Here is a 21,567-nt window from a genome sequence, read left to right as displayed (position 1 = left end):
TCGGAAATGTCCGCATGGGAAATGCACGCAACACATAAATGTTCGTACATTTCCCATGCAGACATCCATTAAAATCACACAGATTCAAACTCACACACACACACTCCCCCACTCACACCCCCAACACACCCCCACCACACCCCCACCCCCCTACTTACCTTCCCTTCAGACACACTGTGTCTCTGCAGTGCCCGTTCCCTTTCACTTCCGTGATCGGAAACTGGCACCGCAGGGTCCTTTTCTTTTCATTTTTTTTCTTCTTTTTTTAAAAACTTTGGGTGAGCTGCAGGGGTGTCGCCCGCAACACCCCACTCACTATACTATACAGTATAGTGGGTGGGGGATCCGGGGGACACCCCCCACAGCCCCTGGCTTTTTTTTTGTACTGGCCCCACCGAAACACCTAAACACATACCACGAGAAGTTTGAACTTTTGGTAGGTAGAACTTTTGGTGGTGTGTGTTTTAGGTCTTTTGGTGGGGTCCGTAATTTTTATTCGGACTTTTCGTCCTAAACCGATAATTACAGCCCCCAGAGTTCTGTCGTTTTCTCCACACTAGGAGGTGTCTCTGCTTGCCCCCTTTACTCCCTCCGTTGGTAGGTGTGCCCCCCTGTCTGAAGCTGAATCAGCACCTTCATTACATTCCCCCCTTCATTCGATCTTTTGATCAATACTTCCTTTCCCATCATTTCCCAACATTGTTCCTTGGGCATCCATAACCTAGTTACTCTGCTCATATGCTTCCTTCCTGTTTGTATCCTTCGAGTGTGTCTCCAATTATCGAACAATCCTGCCCATCTGAGGAGCAGGCTACCCAAAAAACACCATAATCTTCTATATTTGTTGGGGGTGCTATGAAAACCACATGTACTCCGTCCTCTACCTCACTCATCCTGGGATGCTGTTCTTTAAGTTCATTACTTTCCTCGACACTGGCCAACCCAGACCACAACAAGCATCACGGCGAGCACTGAGACAATTATTTTGAAAACAGTGCCCAGCCATCCCGGTACCAAGGCAAAAAGTGAGTCGAGCCAATTGCTTGGTGTGGTGTCATGCGTTTCTTTCACCATCTTTTCATGTGGGGTATGTATCTCTCCGATGCTCTCCGGTCACTCAGTCTGGGTCCTTTGCTGGCACTGCCAGTCTGCAACCACTTGCCCCCAGACCACACCCCACACAACTTCCTTCTCAGTTCCCTGTTCTCGATAATGTACCAGGGGTCCTCCGAACCTCCTAATAAATAATTACCACAGGTAGTCCAAAAAGGAGCACACACCGGGCAAGATGTAACACTGTTTATTACAGCTGGATGAGCACAAATCAAACAGAATAGTTGACCAGAATGGAAGGATGACAGCGTACAAACTGCCATATAATGAACATAATTTTTATTCACGAAATACAATGTTTATAGTGTTTGGAACTGTTGCACTTCAAGCTTTGTGTTTTACAGTTCCCACGAACACTATTGGCTGAGTTACGTCATTCCCTTATAACTAAACATATGTTAGTGAAATATGATTGGAGCAAATAGTTCTGCCCTCGCTTGGTTCATTTCCTCCCACATTGCTTTCACACTATTCCCGCAAAGCAAACCGTTTGCAATAAGTAAGAAACATTTATGCTCACCTCTGGTTCTTGATTAACCTGCCATTGGTCAGCATCACAGTGAATGGAACACAAGACACCCTGAACTAGTGGGAAGGGAGACATTCACACTCCACCTGCAAGATAGCAACCTTTATAAACATTGTAATTTACTCTGTGAGGGCTAGTTACTTCGCTGGGACATCCAAACTTACTGTCTGATTGGTTATTCGAGGCATACAGCTCCAGTCCACCTCCCCGTTCCCATGCCCACTGGCTAATGGGCAATTAAGACAGTGGTGGTGTTGTGTGTATGAATCACGCCAGCTTCCCCAGCTTGGGTTAGCAACCGTGAGAATGGTTTGCCGGACTTTATCACGTTCCCCAGTTCTATCTCAGTGACTCTGGTCTGCTGTAAATGAGTAGATTGGGTCCAGCTTCCCCCATCCTTTGGCTGCAGTTCACAGGTCATATGTATGATTCAGGCCTTCAGCACAATACCCAACCGTGAGTCCTCTGCAGTGTGTGTTTACCTGTTGTTTCCCTTCCCTCATGCTGGTATCTACAAGGGCCCTCATGTCATTGCTATAAAAAGAGGAACCCTCTCTAGGTTGAATGCAGAGAGAGAGGGAGAGTGTGAGTGAGTGTAAAAGGGAAAGTGAGAGAGACAGATAATTACGGATCTGCGTGATTTTACCGTCCCGGAATGGTCCGCGTCGGAAATGTCCGCATGGGAAATGCACGCAACACAGAAATGTTTGTACATTTCCCATGCAGACATCCATTAAAATCACACAGATTCAAACTCACCCCCACACACTCCCCCACTCACACCCCCAACACACCTCACCACACCCCCAACCCCCTACTTACCTTCCCTTCAGACACACTGTGTCTCTGCAGTGCCCGTTCCCTTTCACTTCCGTGATCGGAAACCAGCACCGCAGGGTCCTTTTCTTTTCATTTTTTTTCTTCTTTTTTTAAAAACTTTGGGTGAGCTGCAGGGGTGTCGCCCGCAACACCCCACTCACTATACTATACAGTATTGTGGGTGGGAGATCCGGGGGACACCCCCCGCAGCCCCTGGCTTTTTTTTTGTACTGGCCCCACCGAAACACCTAAACACATACCACGAGAAGTTTGAACTTTTGGTAGGTAGAACTTTTGGTGGTGTGTGTTTTACGTCTTTTGGTGGGGTCTGTAATTTTTATTCGGACTTTTCGTCCGAAACCAATAATTACAGCCCCCAGAGTTCTGACGTTTTCTCCACCAGGTGTCTCTGCTTGCCCCCTTTATTCCCTCAGTTGGTAGGTGTGCCCCCCTGTCTGGAATTGAATCAGCACCTTCATTACATTCCCCCCTTCATTCGATCTTTTGATCGATACTTCCTTTCCCATCATTTCCCAACATTGTTCCTTGGGCATCCATAACCTAGTTACGCTGCTCATCTGCTTCCTTCCTGTTTGTATCCTTCGAGTGTGTCTCCAATTATCGAACAATCCTGCCCATCTGAGGAGCAGGCTACCCAAAAAACACCATAATCTTCTATATTTGGTGGGGGTGCTATGAAAACCACATGTACTCCGTCCTCTCCCTCACTCATCCTGGGATGCTGTTCTTTAAGGTCATTACTTTCCTCGACACTGGCCAACCCAGACCACAACAAGCATCACGGCGAGCACTGAGACAGTTATTTTGAAAACAGTGCCCAGCCATCCCGGTACCAAGGCAAAAAGTGAGTCGAGCCAATTGTTTGGTGTGGTGTCATGCGTTTCTTTCACCATCTTTTCATGTAGGGTATGTATCTTCTCGACAGCTTCTTTGAGTGTTCCATTGACGGTATTGCTAGCAGGAATTGTGGTAAATCAGCTACTTTATATCTTGGGCAAACGCCATCTTCCATTGCAGTCATGAGGTCTAAAATAAATCGATTTTGCAGGGTCATTGGGCGCAGTGCTTGGAGCTCTTCTCGCACTGTGTTCAGTCCCTTTTCAGTTGCGTTAGCCAACTGGAGCACTTCACACTGCGTGATCTGAATCCATTTGGTGTTGGTGGCCATTTTCACCCCAGGATGCAAAGGATACAAATACTTTACTGAAAAGTCGTAAATGCTGCAGGATTGTATTCAAGCTTTGTGTAGATTCATATGAGATGTAATTGATTTCTCTACTCCTCCTTATTATTTGCTTCGGCTGGTCTTTTTCCTCTGTCTGCTTCCTTTGCGTATTCTTCTCTCTCTGGGTTGAAAGTTCATTGAAAGGCAGAAAATCAGCCTGCGACATGACCAAGGCAGGACTATGGAGGGCCACGAGTGTGCAAATACCTCCCCAGTCTGGTGGCAACTGGGCATATGCTTGGGACCCGCAGGCCCACCAGATACCCATTACCGCGGCTGTCCCTTTCTGCAAAGCCGAGATGCTCATCGTCTACTCGCAGCCAGCGTTCACCCCCAGCACAATTGTCCCTGTTGCTCTGAAACACAAAGGATGCTGTGTGAGTGGTTTTCTATATATTGGGCAGTGACTTTCATCTATCCATGTCAACACATGTATATTACCATCCCAAATCCCTTTGCATTCACTATTTATTTTCTTCACTACCCTCTCTTCATATCCCACAAGCCCTTCTGCGCAGCACTGCATCAGGGATCTGGTGTGGCATCACAGAATATTGTGTCCTGTTGAATTTTTATACTTAATCCTCTTGTGGGTGGTAGCCAACTGTTTTGCCCTCTCAGTACTCTTGGTGTGATATTCCAGTATCATATGCTTAGTAGCTTCTCCCCGGGTCATGCTTTCGAGCTGAATATAGTTATACATATAAACCTCTTCCCCTTGGTCTGTCCATTGCACTTCCACAGTGTGTCTCTGAAACAATCCTCTAGTTCTACACAGAGATAAGTACATCAGGGTTACATGTGAATATAACAAATTAAATTACAGAGAATGCTTTAATAACAAAAACCTTATAACAAAAATGTTTAATTTTTATTATTTCTTTTTTATTTTGGTGTCCCCCCAAACCCTCTGTTTCTCTATGCTTTTAAACCCACCCCCATACTCTCCCCACCCGTTTTAACAACTACCCCACCCCATTTACATTGTAAACAATCATTTGATCTTTTTCATTATTATTGTTTCTTTAAAAGTTATTTTCTGTTACCCAAAGACTTTTGATGCCAGAGTGGAATGACTGCTAACAGCTCAAAATTACTTTGGCAGTGTTGTGGATCAGTCAGACTCGGGAAAATTGAAAACAAACTACAATAAAATATTGCTCCTCTGACAATTTGCCTACCTAGGCCTGGGCCTAGTCGTCTTTGTTGTAAATACGTCTCTGGTTCGTTAACTAAAACTGCTGGTGCCTCAAAAAAGTGTTTGCCTTTTACCGCAGCCCCTTTACATCTGTAAACCTTCAACTGCACCAGATCAATGCATTTTTGTTGTTAACTTATGCGGGCCAGGCAGTTTTTTCTAGCCATAGACAAGAGGATTCCAAACATCGCTTTGAAGGGGGCCCTCGTGCAACTTCTGACAGCTCTACTTGTCTGTCACATTAAAATAAAGTTTGGCAGGTAGTTACTAGTCTTCAATTAGCGATATTGTGTCAAGATCCTGTAATCAATCATTCACTGATACCACTTACTAGTGTGATTGGGGCTAGGGAAGTTGGAAGCTGAGGTGTCTTTCTGGGAGGGCTGAACCTGTGTACATTCAAACTGGAAATACTGGCTTGTGGGAGTGGGAAGAGGGAGAAGAGAAAATGTAAGCGGGAGAAACCAAAGCAGGAGGGTAATATGGTCCGGCTTTGTGCAAAGAAACCTGTAAAAATGCTAGGAGGTCAATTCAGATGCATTTCGGTGCATCCACGGGTATTTTAGAACTAGTACTTACATGCCACATGCACAAGATCACACATTGTACCGGTCGAGGCTACAGCATGTTTGTTTGATTAACTATATGCACATGGATGTGACTGGGGCTTTGGGAGATCAATAAATATACACTTTGGCCAATCGTATCCTCATGCATATTTACAAATAAGGTGCAGTATTTGTCTCAGAATTGATCAGACACAAAGACACACTCACACTCACATATGTCACATATGTCACAGAAAGACACACTTCTCAAGTATTAGTTGTTCATCCTATCACCAAAGACGTGCGTTTCACACTCCATCACTCCCAGCACAAGAAGTCTCGATGGGTATGCGGGACCGAACCAAACAGATTGACAACACAGATAGAAATAAATTGGAGTTGTGAGTGCCCAGAGTGCAAGGGCAAATGCGGCAGGAGATGCTGCAACATGGTATTCAGAGCTGGGAAGTCTTTTCATTGTTTCTACTAAGCTGGAGGCATGGCTCACCTTAAAAACTGTTAGACGCTTGGAGGGCAGCTGTGGCAGTTGGAAAAGAGTGCTCTGTGTGAGTAGTCGAACAATTATATACAAGTTTAATCATGCCGGCAACTCGTAAATTGTACCAATTGAGAAGCGCAGCAGTACTGGAAAGAAACACGTCACAGATATGAGCAGAAACTTTAAAAAACGTGTTCCTAGTAAACTGCATGCTAACTCATCTACTCAACGAATAGTGACAGTGTTTGAGGAAAAACATGTGCAGAACAACTTACCGAATGGAACACAGTGAAATAGCAACATTTCTCAAACCAACGTTCTATCGACTCCAACAAACCTGGCTATTGATACATATGTTACGGTGCAATCGGTGGAGCAGTTTGCACCAATAACTGAGGACTCATTGATTTTGGCACCAGTAACCAGTTCATAATAATTTGAATCTAAACATGGGTCTAAGTTTGCAGCGTAATTCACTAAATGATTTTGTTCAGGTAAATAACCCTAGAAACATCAATGATGACCATACCTTGGGAAATATAATTAGTATTGCAGCCATGAGCGGGATGAATATGTCGAAATCTCTGGATCTCGAGCAAATAGGGGAAATCTTATATGCCTCCTCGCCTGCTTTTGATGACTCCTGCAGTTAATCAGTATCTTTAGAGGAAAATATACAATCCGATTTGGAGACACTAACTATTCTGAAAGCGCAATTCACTTTGTGCAACAACCTATACAAAGATCATCAGGTTCTAAAAATGGGCATAATCAAATAGGTAGTTGTAGTTCTGTTTGCACATACTGAGGATCAAGGTTTGCTTAATAATCGGCAGACATCAATGGGAGAGGATCCCAAAGTAGAACCAGGTGATCAGAGTAATGAGTTCATAGACATGATGAACACTCCCCCACAGATTGTTGATTTAGAGACTGTGAAATTAATGATGTTGGTGAAATTGCAGTAGCAGCTACCATACGATTGACTAAAGCCCATCGTCCAAACCATGGAGTTTACTTAAATAATGGCCAATCAAAACAATCTTGACTTAAGATGCACAGAGCATTAACTAGGAAAGAAAAAGCTTGTGCTTATGCGTCGGAATCTAACAGTATTCAGATGAGTTTAAAATACCAATTATTGCTGACGAATGGTGTGATTAAATCTAATTTGGTCAGTTTAGAAACTACTAATTGATTGGACTCATCAATATCTAAACCTATAAGCAATGTCCCGATAAAAAAGAATCAACCGGGAACACACGACAATTGGGTTAAACACACTAACTTGGAAGCTCCACTATTAAATGAACCTGCCCAGGAAAACTGGGTGGAGAGGGAGCAGGACATTGTGAAATTGACTTCCACATCTTTACCAGTCTATCATGGGAAATCAAAAACAAAGGGCTTGAAAGCTTAACTCAAAAATCAAGAAATTTGAAGATAGATAAAAGTTTAGTTTGTGACAAAATTAGACATATAGAACTGTATCCTACTGTGATGCTGGAAATGCCTAATGGGGGGACATGGCCTCCCGTCCTTGTCCTACCACTCCTCTGTGTGTGTTTCTCTATGATTTCCGCCACTGAGGTACAGCCTGGACCTCTGGCAGGGCAGCTCTTCCTTTTATCTTTTGGTGAACAACACCCATGGGATACCCTTATGGCAACCATGGGTGGGCATACACCCTCATAACTCCTATGTATGTGTTTTGGGCACCTGTGTGTTGCCTATAGAGCAGGGTATGGGCTGGTGGCAGCTACATGATGACTTGCCAATGGCTCTGAGTATCCTCCATTTTGGGACACCCAGGCCCTGCCATAGGAATCAATAGATTCCTACGCAAAGGCAAGATGGCTACTGTGGCCTCTTGGTTTCTATTGCCTGTTACCTTGTTTCCTAAAGTCCTAGGCTAAGCCCTGAGGAGAAAAGGGCTGAGGATTTCTCTCTCTGCTGTTTAGCTGTGGCGAGTGCGAGTGGCAATATCGAGATACTCTACTTTCTCTTCCGTGCACTCAACCTGCTGCCGACAAAGAGGACAAAGGACAAAGAGGTGCGTGTGCCGGTACCTGTACCTTTAATTACAACAACCAGTAAGGTCACAGGGTACAAAAGGCCGCCTCTTGCGCCCTTGTGGCGCTAAGCCCTGAGGAGAAAAGGGCTGAGGATTTCTCTCTCTGCTGTTTAGCTGTTTGGCGAGTTGGGAGTTGAGGGACAAAGGCACGCAAAACTTCATTAAAGTACTTTTGACAAGATGTCCTCGCCCAAAACTCGTGCTCAGAAGAAACATGGGGACTCAGCAGCAATTCATCGAAGACCGCAAAGCAGTCGGCAAATCCAAGTAAGTAACTATCATTCATGTGTATCAACAAGCGAAGATCCGGAAGACATGGAAAACACACACGCATACAAACATGCTTGCAAATTCTGCCGTATTATTAAACTCTGGCACTCTAAATGATGATGTATTTTGCGAAGGAAGCACTTGTAATATACAGACTCAGCGGGGGGGACAAAAACTCCCTATTTGATTGACTCACCGGAGGGACAAGTGCAAGCTCCGCCCCTATATTCTGCACCTGAGCCACACAGCGCTGTGGCAGATCAAGTAGCTCAACCCCCATATGATGTACTGGAGACACGGACAGTAAACAAAGCCAAGAGAGTCACAGGAACTCACACTAATTTACCTATGGTGTGTTGTTCCTTGGCGGAGGCCGAGTGGGGGGCCGTGTTGTCGATGGCACCGGAGGTGATGGTGGGTGCCTCGGCTGATTTGTCCGCGAATGCAGCGCGATGCGAGGGGCTGTTGTGCGGAGAGTGGGAGGCTGGAGTGGAGGACCGGCGAACAGTCGATGCGGGCGCCCATGTCTCGCTGCCTCCTGTAGGTTGCCTGTCTGTTGGCGCCCGGCGACCTGGCCCGCCCTCGCCTTGGACGGAGGACGGGCCGGCCTTTGGCGGGAAGGGTTGTTCTGGCGGCTCTGGCACGGACGCACTCGCACTCGCGGATGAGGAGAGGATCGGCCCGCCCACTGACTTCTGCGTGGGCTCGCGGGTTTGCGCAACGATAACGGACATGCAAACCACTCAGAAAGCACGGCGAGAACTGTCAGATCCCGTAACAAACGTGCTACAAAAATTAAGTACATTAAATAATGCACAAAAAAAAGATACTGTAGCTGACACAGTAACAACCATAGTCACCCCTAACAACGAAGGGGTTAAACATTTATTAAAACGCGACATTTCGAGATTAGCCTGTGGGGGCGGCTCAAAAGATGAAGGAGCCGTAAACATTCCACACAAGCGAGCAAAAATGTCGACAACAAGAGAGCGGGTGGATTTCAGCCCGGATTCGCACAGTTTACCACCTCTGTCACAAAAAAGATCAAATAATACAACAAAACGTCAATTGTCCATGACTTCTGCACACAAAAAAAAGACTCTGACCTCGACTCAGACAGTGATGAGACCACTGAGTCTTCCTTCATTGAACGACCATTCCCGAAAATTAGAAGAAACAGAACTAATACTGCCAGAAGCCTCAACCAGTCGAAAGCACCCACTCACAGCTCCTTAGATAACACCGCTATGACGACCACATGCCTGCAAGAACTAGTCTTATCCACATTAACCATCTCTCTTGCCCCGTTCATAAAATTGTACGAACATTTACATGAGGCCACCCGAGATTTGACCACGGTAGTGGCTCTACTTAATTCAAAAGTAGTGAATGTAGAACAAATATGTGGATTAACTAATAAAACACAGCTGGTGGGCGTAGGAAAACTAGACGACCTACATAAGCTTGTGACTAAACAAAGGAATAATGAGGCAACTGACAAAAGACTACTCGCTGAAGTAGCCAAGGAAGCATTAGCCTTATTCAAATGGGAAGGAAAACGACCACATTCAGTATCAGGACAAAAGGGACCCCATGACCTATCACAACTGGCACCTGAAGATTCTACTCAAGGAACAGATCACTGTGGTGTCACCGCAAATTCGCTGGGCCTTTGTCCAATTATTAAATCTAGCCTAACACAGGCGAACTCTGGAGTCTTGTCTGAGAAGACACTTGATCAGACTCCACCTGTGGATTCCTCTACGGCCCCTATTATCACATCAAAAAAAACTCAGACTACAGCCAATAAGACTCTGTGCCTCAGCAAGTATAGCAACTTCAAGTCCTGAAGCTATTCCAATTATTGAAATCACTGACGTATCCTTCCACACTGCATTCGAACAAGCTAAAAACTCTGAAAATTTAGCTTTGAGAGATTCACAAGTTGAATCAACTTCTACCACACAGCCGCAGTGTGCGGAACCAAACTGGACCGAGCAGGGCCCCATTGAAGACTCAAATCGACCATTATTCTCCATTTTCAACAAAGAAGACGAGATATCATCAAAAAAAAGTGTGGGTAAACATCTGTCCGGACAACAATTAAAAAAAAAATCCAAAAATCTACCTGTCAAGAGAGGCAACAAACAAAATGGAGCACGCAAATTTTTACGTAACATCAAGGTGGTCCACACGTTAGCCCCGGGAATAATAAAGCAGTCTGTTAAGCAAACTCAAAAACAGGCTTCTGCCAGTCTATCTGACACTGAGAGTGTCCCTAAGGAATCCAATAAAGTAAGCACAGAGAAAGAACCCTCAATTGACTTATTAAATATGTCAACTTATGATGACAGTGTATATGAGGACTTGGAATCCAGTGCTGTACTTTGTGAAAACCATATACTGGTAACGAGCCGAAAACGGAGTGCTTAAAGATAGAAGCATCCGCGATGGGCAGAGCGATTTCCATTGGGAACGACGCCAAAGCGAGTGCTCCTACCACGTCATCCAAGGCTGACATTGAGTGTCCACCTGTGCGAAACTTCCAAATAAACGACAAGGGAGTCGCCCTACCGAATAAGAGCAACAATTTTCTGACCATGCAAGACAAACGGCAAGAGCAAAACAGAATTTACCAATTAGAAAAGTGTATTGATCAAGTTCATCTACCCTCGGATCAGAGAAAGAGTCAAGTAGGAGCTCGTAATGAAAGAGTCGAGTTCCAACGCTCATTACTACCAGAGAGGAACAATAATGATTACATAACAAGATCTATAAACACAACTAAAACAACGAAAGAGATTCTAACATCCAGGGGATCCCATCATCATCCCTTAGTCAGAATACTTGTCGAGCGATTGCAGCCTCATGATAACTTGATTCTAAATCGCAGGAATATCGTAACATTATTACATCACGTCCCGAGATTACGTGCCATCAACTCAGACGACCTGCTCTTAGTCGAATTCCCAGAAGAGTCACGGAACGACAAAGTGGTGCTTCATATAATCTCTCCCTTGATCGCTTCCTCCATCTTGGAGGAAAACGTGTCTCTTCTTTCTATGGGCTTTGATGTCTATAAGTTGCAAGATGAATCATCTACTGTAGTAACATGCAACCTTAGCCCCCAACTTAAGTCTTTAGGACGTGTCTGGGACACTCAAAAAGCAACAGAGAGCCTGTCCGAGGCAGCGTCAAACGACTTTGCGGGACGGTTAAAGCCCCCGCATCAGAACTCAAATGATGAGAGTTCAAAAGCAAAAATAACAAACAAAAAGTTTCTGCCTATTGGTAAGAAACACGTCTCATTTGATAACGGTTGCTGTCAAGATGAAAATGTACCCATAAAACAGTTTTCCATAACAATTCAAGGGTATGGGAAAACAAACGATGAAGCAACAAATACTCACATTACTTCTCTTCCTCTTGGGGTGGAACAAAACTGGAACTGGGTAGCAGCAACACTGAACATCAATCAACCACAATAATGCCAGGCCGAGCCCCCACCCCAGACATGTTCACTAGGATCGTGGAACACACGGGGTTTCAACCATTTGTTCTACAGTGAGTGGTTGGGTGATTTGACAATTGCTTGTTTACAAGAAACATGGTTAACTGAAGCTCCTGTAGCGACGGGCTTTCAGATCGCCGTAAACCCTGCTATACAATCTGGCAAGGGGCGCCCAATGGCTGGTCTGCTAACGATGGTAAGGAGTATATCTGGGTTCAGGATTACAAACTCTGTGAATCATTCTCCCTTTATTCAAGAATCAACCTTGACCAGACCAGACCGCGACAACCTAGCACCTGAACAAATGACGATTATTAACGTTTATTGGAACCATGTCAGTGCGGGGAATGACGATTTCATCGACGCAATCTCGACCATCATAGATCGTCTACTTGTGAACCAAAGGAGCTCCAATATAATACTTTGTGGCGACTTGAACATTGATTTCTTTCATGCAAGAAAATCTTCAACAAAAAATCTGGGGTCAAAAATGAAGAAAGAACTAGGCGCTCGAAATTTGCAAATGCTAAATGGTCACACTCAAGGCGACATACCACCAGCGCACACATGGAAAAGTGGTTGCCACGGCTCAATAATCGATTATATATTTGTCTCAGCAGATCTTCACAAACGAGTAACCACACTAAAAGTGATCTCAAAGGAAATGAGTGACCATGACATGTTAATAATGAAATTTACTATTCAGACGCAAAATGTCAAGTCGAAATGGTCACAGAGGATCAAAGTTGGACCAAACAGAGTGAGGTTAAGGCTTGACGCCGAAGAAGTCGTTCATATATTAGACCAATACTGTACAGGAGAACCAACCCCTGACTATGCAGGTCTATTAGTAAAATTTCAAACAAACAAAGGTGGGCTAAAACGACCTAGCATAAAACGCCTTAATTGCTTTGATCTCAATGTATTGCAACAAAAACGTTTGATGAGGCGCACTATCCGACTAGCCCGGAACCGCGATAACGCTACACGTGTAATTTTGACCAAAGATGCCAGACAGCGGTACAAAAACTGGATTAAATCTCACAAAAGGTCAATGTTACAAAGTGACTCAGAACGAATGTTAATAAGTCTCGGAAATAAAAATACCAGAGACTTCTGGAACATCATTAACGATTCAGAAGCTTCCCAGTGTGGCATGCAAGCCGTGATGGTGCCTGAGTCAGTATGGATTGCCCACTTCAGCGACTTATACAAAAAGAACTTTGAAATACCTAATCCGTGTGTCACAATCTCAAACAAATGGGATTTGGTATTCAATAAAGATGACATCATAAACATAATTAAGAAAGCCAACAACTCGCGAGCTCCCGGCCCGGATGGCCTTACAAACTTCACAATCAAGCAACAACCAGAGTTGTGGGCCGACTTTTGCATGATATTATTTCAGAGAATAAATGATCAAAGGCAAACACCAAGATCATGGAAATCAGCAGTAATTGTACCCATTTACAAAAAAGGTGATAGAACCTGCCCAAAAAACTACCGACCAATTGCGTTACTCGACGTATTAGGAAAAATTTATGCAACCGTGTTACAAACAAAGTTAGTGACGTGGGCCAACCAATCTAACCATGTTGATACGCGTCAAACTGGCTTTGTCAAACGTGTGGGATGTTCTTTGAATTTATTGCTACTGAATCTATTGAAGATGGAGGCCATTAGATCTAATACAGCTGTATACCTCGCATTTATTGATTTTTCCAATGCTTTCGACATGGTAGATCGAGAATTGCTATGGGAAAAACTGAACAAATGGGGGTGCCCAATCGACCTCGTAGACGCAATAAAAGACTTACATACTGGCACCACTGTGAGAGTAAGACTGGACCAAACTGGAACATTGTCTGCACCAATCGAAACATTTAAGGGGGTTAAACAGGGTTGCCCCCTGGCGGCAGCTATATTTTCCCTGTTTATTTCTGACATTGGAATTCCAATAGAGGCAGTAAGATCTTTTCCGCCGAAGATTCATGGGTCTCCCCTGAATTGGCTTCTGTACGCGGATGACCTCATACTATTGGATCGGACACCGATTGGTCTGCAAAGGAAAATCAACGCAGTACAGCAGTACGTGCTTGAAAATCATCTTCTCATTAACACAAAAAAATGTGAAATTCTTATGTTAAACAATTTGCAGAGTGGTCAGAAAAGAACGCGAAAAAACCAATCTTGGTTCATAGGAACGGAAAAACTTCTGATATCGCTGAGTGTAAAATACCTTGGAATGATCGTCAGTTCCTGTCTTAATGACAATCCTTGGGTAACAGAGACAAAACGTAAATGTAAACAATTAGCAAACCAAGCTCTAGTCCTAAAGAAAAGATTTGGCAGGTTTTCACTCATAGTGGTGCTAAAATTCTATCAACAAAAAGTAATCCCATCCTTAACATATGGAGCAGAAAACGCCTTGGGGTGCTCTTGGAAAATCTGGTCCACGCTCGAGAACATCTTCTGGGTAAAAGTCCTGGGATTACCCAAAGGGACTGCAACAGCATCAATTAGGTACGAACTATCACTGATCTCCATGCACGCACGTGTCTGTTGGAATTTGTTGTCTCTATATCGGAAAACAAAGGTCGGAGAAGGAATTCCGCAATTTGCCATTTTCAACAATGAAAGCACATCAACTTCAGGAGTATTAGAAATGTGGCTAAAGCGCTGTGAAAGCTTAATGTCGGAATACGACATCAAACCAGCCCTGTTAGAAGGAAATCCTGATGCAGCAAAATTAAAACTATGGCGCATAGACTGGGAGCTGACTTGCTCTGAAAGAGGAGCCTTGAAATTATTGAGCGAAGTGCCACCTGAGGCTTGTGCCTTTAATAGCTTGCAAAAATACATTGAATTATTTCCTGATCCGAACGCAAGAAGACTGTACATGCGTTTTCGGCTTAACATGTTCAAAACAAAAGAACGCCTGAGAACATGGATAGTTAACAAGAATATGAATCCAATGTGCCGACTCTGCGATCAAGAACCAGAAACTTTAAAACACTTAGTGCTATTTTGTACAAACCTACGTACAGAAAGAACCCGACTGCTGGGTAATTGGAGCGAGAGTCACCCATCCCTCAATGCTGAGGAGTGGTGGTCTCACATGTTTAGAGGAACGGATCAAAAATTGATACTACCACTGACAACTTTGCTAGCATTAATTGAGAATTGTTTAATGGATTAATGTGGTTGCTCAAAAACCAATGTAGATAACGTGAATGTAACGAAGAGCGATGTATGGTCTCATCCTTCTTGCTTTTCTTTTTAAAGGTTTGTAAATAAACCAATAAAAAAAAAAAAAAAAGAAAATAGATTCCTACGCAAAGGCAAGATGGCTACTGTGGCCTCTTGGTTTCTATTGCCTGTTACCTTGTTTCCTAAAGTCCTAGGAAGCCCTGACACGGTCCCTTCCACCTGAATGGCTGTTGGGTTGAAACACCATATATGTTTCTGTTTATTTTCCTCCTAATTGGCTGTTGGGTGGAAATCCCATATATGGCTCTGGGGTGACTCCTGTCAGTCTGACTGGAGCATTCCCAGGAGCTTTGTGTTGTGGGTACACCCTAGTGTTGGGACCTGTATGAATGAAGTCTGAAGTGAACTCACATTCTCTGTTCTGGGTGTCTGGTTTCTGTGTGTGTGACACAATGAAAGAGACAGCCCTGACTGAAACTGACATGAATACGGTGTAGTGTGCTGAAAGGCTGGCTACTTGTCCCAATCCATATTCTTTGTTATGGGTGTCTGGGTGGAGTGAATGGCCTGAATGCCTATGAGCCTGATTGGCTGCCTGCCTGAATGCCTTTCTGGATGATTGGATGACTGAACTTGACTCCGCCTGTGTGAACGGGGAACATATGTGTATATCTGGGACCTCTCACTTACCAATTCGTTCAGAAGCTGATCTTGAAGTTTTTCAGAAGCTGAAGTCAAAGCTGAAGCAAGAAATAGCTGTTCCTTGAAGCCCAGCTGGATGAGAAGTCAGCTGCTGCATTTTCTTCACGTAATCCAAAAGCTGCTGTGTTCTTCCAAGGACTGATCTAGAGAGGACTTGCAAAGGAGACCTTTCACCGAGCTACGAGGGACCATCGTGCACCTGCTACTCTTCATCAGAAGTACCCTGGCAGCCAGTCCTGTGTGTCTTTTGTCTGGAGAAGGGGTCTTTGTGCGTGCTGAAGATGAGTGACCGGACAACTCGGGTCAAAGAAGTCCATTGGTGTCACCCAGGGTCCGGAGGTGCGTTTATGACTACTGAAAGCTGATTCTGTCTACCGCCCAGAAGATGGGGTACTCTGGCATACTGCTGCTGGTTTACCTGGAGCTGTGAAAGTTCCAAACTGCCTAAGAACATTTCAAGGGACATCCTTTCCATCAATACTGCCCACATTTTCCCACCGGTGAGTGTCTAGAGTGGCTGAATAAAGAGGAAGGTCTCTCAGTGGGTTTCCCACCACCATAAGCTTAACAAAGATGTCCAGAGGATCTTGGTGAGGGTCTGTGGTCCACTACAGTGGTCAAGTCCAGGTTTCCAGAAGCCGTCCACAGGTCCATGCTGCGGCTGCAGCACCAAAGAACTGAAAGTCGAAAAACCATGATATTCCAAAACCTGACACCAAAAGTGACATAAAGGTCCCAGGGTTCTTACTCTAATCTGCCAAGCCTTTAAGGCGCCCACAGCAAGTTCATCTTCACAGGACAAAAATTCTACAGTCGGAGAAATCGTCGACCAAAGGAGAGCACCGCAAAGAGTAAAACGGCTGCACTTCAGAAAGACTTTGGTTCAATTTTTCTTCTTGGACTCAGCTTCCTAGTGGCTCCTTCTTCCAAGGGGGGTCCATCCTCGGAGTGAATCATTGAGTGACACCGGGAAACTCTGCAACTTTGCCTGCCAAGGCACCAAAGGTACTGTGACGTGGAAGAGCATCTTCTAGCCTCAGGAGTAGTCCAGGGGTCCCAGATTCATCTTGTATCCTGTTCTCCTGTGGCCTCTTAGGTACCTTGGGGAGGTAGAACCTTTTAAAGAAAGCAGAAAGTCATTGTTACTCCCTAACTTTTCCATTACAGGTTGCCCAGGTGGGGGTTCTTCACACAGAATTGTATATCTCATGTATATCTCATTGAAAGAAAGCATTCTGCCACTGTTCACAATTAACCTGACTTTCTTCCCTATTCTATGCTGATACACCTCACTTAAGAATTCACATGAATATTTCAAACTGTCTGCAGTTAGTGCATCTATTACTGAATGCATGTATTGTGTGGTACCACATAGAATGTATATTTTCCATTCATTGAATAAGTATTTCCAAGTACAAAGTGTTATCTAAATATATATATATATATATATATATATATATATATACATATATAATCTTTTTTATAAGAAGCTGTGTTATCACCTAACATAGTGTGTGGACATTCCTTTGTGGGGGCTTTGGGGATTCACTGTAATTAAGAAATAGCCTGCATCACCTCCTGAAAGCCTTAGCTTGGCTTCTCGTCCATTGCTTCCAAATTGAGAGCACTGGCAGGGGTGTTCTGTGCCTTTAACCTACCATATAGAAAGCAGAAATACAGATTCCCCCTCCCATCTCTACACCTACTGACACTAGTCCTTTTATTAATCGCACGAGAATATTAGAAATACTGCACTGTATACCACTGTATACCACAATTGCATCTTATTTTGTCAAAGGATTTGGAACTTGACTTACTTCAGGGTTTATCTGAGGAACATTGGTGGATTGTCCAATTTGCCTCACCCTTAGTATTAGACCTTGTATACTTAGATAATTGTGAATTCCTGAGACAGGTATTAGGTAATCAAGAACATAATATCTTTCAGGCAAATAAGGCTCCCAAGGGTGCACAGGACAATCACGCCTTAAAAGAATTAAAAACCATTATTGGCAACTTGGCAACAGCACTGGGAAAATACATTGACCCTGGCCGCAAAGTAATGAAATCAGCCGGAGGGCAAAGAGAATTACATGGACTGACCAGTAAATGATGGTGCAGTGAGGTTATCTATAGTCATGTGAAATTCTAGGGGATGTCATTAATTTATTAATAACCCTATTGCCCTCAGAATATTGATAGAGGCCAATGTCTTTGTAATGCAAGAAAACTGGCTCACCATTAAATATAGTCTGGCTGTCTATCAGGTTGTCCTGAGATTGGCGAGATATAGAGTGGTTGGTAGACCTTCGGGAGGATTATTTAAAGAAGCTAGCTCTTCATTAGGCATGGTGGAATATGTGCCAAATGAGGCCATTTGTAACAGACTGGCCACAATCTTAACAATCCAATTGGGAGGCAGGTCACAAGAACTGCTCATAATTACAATCTATGACCCACCTCCCACCCGAGAGGCCTAGAAACTGTTCATGCTGTTCAATATGTGGAATTTCTGACTAATCAATGACTACTGTGTAATCCCTTATGGCTATATATCGTCATGGGGGATTTAAACTTCCAAAGATATCCACCCAGACTGGTGAATATGGACAACGATGACTGCCTTAAAATTCGAAAAAAATTGCTATTGTGTTAATGCATTAGAGTTTGAAGCAGAAGGTAACACAGGAATTGTTAAGTTGAATGATTGGGAGGCTATTATATCCAGCCAGGATCTTATGTAATTGTATCCAGAAGTTAAGATTGATCACCCTCTCCCTTTTACTTGAACAAATAGTATCCTTGAATCCTTGATAGATTATATATTAATTCCGAGCCAGCTATTTAATAATATTGGAAAATCTGAGCTTGACCATAACACATGTACTGACCATGGCACTATCACATTTATGATTCAATCCACCAACAATAGGGTGGGGGGTTATTTGGCAGGGAACTTTTCAGTCAATGCCGCTACTAACAGGTTAACTTGGATGGAGAAAAAGGTGCTAATGATAAATGAGGCTGCCATGATTACATTTGTAAATATTGAAAGTAATGATGATTTTATTCTTGGAGTATATTATGAACAGATGGATATTATACTTGACACTATGGCTAAGAATGCTACTAAAAATATGTTGATGCTCCGAGCACTGGAAGAATATTGATGTAGTCATAGCACATATGAAGAGACAATTTAGATCTAATGTATGAAATATTTCCCCAAATAGAGATTGATAAAGAAACACAAGCAATTATTTAATTAAGAACCGCCTACAAAAATAAACTCCAGCAACAGGAAAACTCTATAACCACTGCCCAATGGCAAATGATATATAATGCTATGCACTGCTTCAATGTAACAATGATTTTGGTCTATGTATAAGCAACATACCTCTCAGTTAATTGTTAAAAAAGAAATTGAGCCTCTTTCAGCAGATTGTTGGTTGAAATATACCAAAATGATGTATGCAAGAGATTGTTTGAATAGATAAATGGTGCTGAAAGTATAATGGGGAGGGATTCAACATTTCCATTGAAGATATCATGGAAGTAATTCTAAAATTAAGATATTTGAGAGCTGCTGCATCCTACAAAATTGCTGATATAGTACTCAAAAGAAATCCTCTAGCATGGGCTGTAATTATTGAAACCTTTTTTAAACAGATAATTAAAACAGGTGAAATTCCTCATAGCTGCTGGAGATTGATTATGGTTCCAATACATAAAAAAGGCCCATGTGAACTTCCAGATAACTATAGGTTGCCCGCCATGATTGATTCACTGGCTAAAATATTTTGCCATTTCTTATTAAATAGAATTATCAATTGGTTAAAAGGAAACACAAAAGGAAACAGGATCCAGAAAAAACAAAAACAGGATTCAGGTACACATTGGCTAATTTATGTTGTTTAAGCTATTTAATATGCTCCACCTAATACCACAAGAAGGAAGCTTTATATATTTGCTCAATGATTACTCCAAAGCTGTTTATATTGTGAATAGGCAAAGGTTGTGGAGTAAGTTACACTGATGGGGGTTACATTCAGTCACTTTGCACTTTATCAAAAGGCACTGTATCTTCCCAAGCGAGAATGACTATGGAAGGTGAGTTGAGTGAACTCATTCATACTAATTACAGCTTGAAGCAGGGGTGCACTGTGGCCTCTGTACTGTTTAACATATATATAGCAGGCTTAGAAGATGCTTTGAGTAACTGCAAGAATAATCCTCCAAAGATGAGGTGGAAAACTATAGGATGGCTATCCTATGCCGACAATAAGATCATTTTTGACCATACACTGATTGGGTTCAAATATAGTTTGACCTCCCCTTATCAGTATTCCAGATGTACTGATCTTTGTCTGAATCTGGAAAAAACAAAGATTGTGGTGCTCAATGGCAAAAAAGAATAAATACAAAAAGTATACATGGAAACTAGAAGACAAGAATATTGAAATAGTTAAGAATTACACGTATTTGAGGATTTCCGATTTTTGACACCTTAGATATGAAACTTTTAGCTAATGGTGTTAAAAATAAGGTAAACAGGAAGGTTAATGCCATTCCAGCTTTTATATCAGACAGTGGTGGGTATTCAATGGAAGGGTTGATTAAAATCTATAATGCTGCAATAATCCTGTGCACCCTAAGTGGGCTAGAAATATTGACAGATAGGGAAATTAACTGGTTAAAGATTGAAGAAAAAATATTGGGAGGTGTATTGGGATTGTCACCATCTACCCCTATTGAAGCTATATGTCTCGAGCTGGGCTTTACCACCGTTATCACTCGATGGAAAACTCGCTGCAGCCTCTGTTATTTCAGATGATGGATCAAAGTAAGTGCCATGGATCAATTTATTACAAATTAGACCTAATTCTTTCCCTGGAGAATAGTAATAAAGTAATGTCTTGCTGGATGCAAGATATTAGGACATTTCATTCTGATATCGGACTTATTGCTCCAACAAGGTTTTACTTTTAGAGTTTTGTTTAAATATTTTATATCACATTCGGAATATATACCTAACAAAAAAAAAGAAAAAAGAAAAGAAAAAAGTTGGACTCTGGACTTGGCTGGGATGAGGGAAAGGGAGGGGAAAGTGGCGGGGCTAAGGGCAGTTCGGCTACACAAATATTACCTCCATATGCCAAGTGCATCCTCAAATGCCCCAGTAGGTCCATGGAGACTGCGCCTGGGTGGTAACAGTGCGCGGTGCAAATCAACATAACATAACATATGGCTGGTATAATCACCAAGCATATATGTGCCCTCCTGTGCACGTGCTGTTATAATATGACATGTGTAGCCTCAAACAAAAAAAAAAACAACAATGCCATTATTTGCACTTTCAAAATGTTTAAATAATTATGATGCTTCTGCACGGGGAGAAGTTCTAGACAGAGATTAAGCCATTTTAAAACATTTTTTGAAGGACCTTCCATGCCCCTTTACACATTGTTATTTTTCTATATTTAACGGGGCTGTGACAGCGCATAAAGCAAAATGAAACAAGCATTGGAAAGCCAACAGTTTGGGATTTTGGTGCAGGTATGGAAACTGCATTTCTTAGGCACTAAGATAATGGTACTACCTGGTCATTAGATCGTAACAGCTGGAAAAGTGAGTGATTACCTGGGCGTATGATTGCATTACTTGGCAAATGTCTAATTCATCAAGCAAAAATGATTGCATTTGTGGTTGCCTGTTTTTAACACGACTTCAGTGCATGGATGAGAAATAAATCAAGTGGCTAAAAGCGCACTTAGAATAAAGGCATTTCTAGTGCACCAGTAGCCACCTACAGCTGCAATTAAGCAATTAACTCTCAACAGACTGTTTA

The 21,567-nt window shown here is 42.9% G+C and overlaps 1 protein-coding gene across 2 annotated transcripts in view; it reads left to right on the top strand.

The window, feature by feature from the left end:
- Positions 1-21,567, top strand: part of LOC138503501 (embryonic protein UVS.2-like) — a 235,899-nt gene that overhangs the window by 14,104 nt on the left and 200,228 nt on the right. The gene's annotated exons all lie outside the window — the stretch shown is intronic.

This window comes from Ambystoma mexicanum, chromosome 11, assembly GCF_040938575.1.
Source record: "Ambystoma mexicanum isolate Mex_15411 chromosome 11, UKY_AmexF1_1, whole genome shotgun sequence".
Lineage (NCBI taxonomy): Eukaryota > Metazoa > Chordata > Amphibia > Caudata > Ambystomatidae > Ambystoma > Ambystoma mexicanum.
This window is presented reverse-complemented; position numbering and strand designations above follow the sequence as displayed.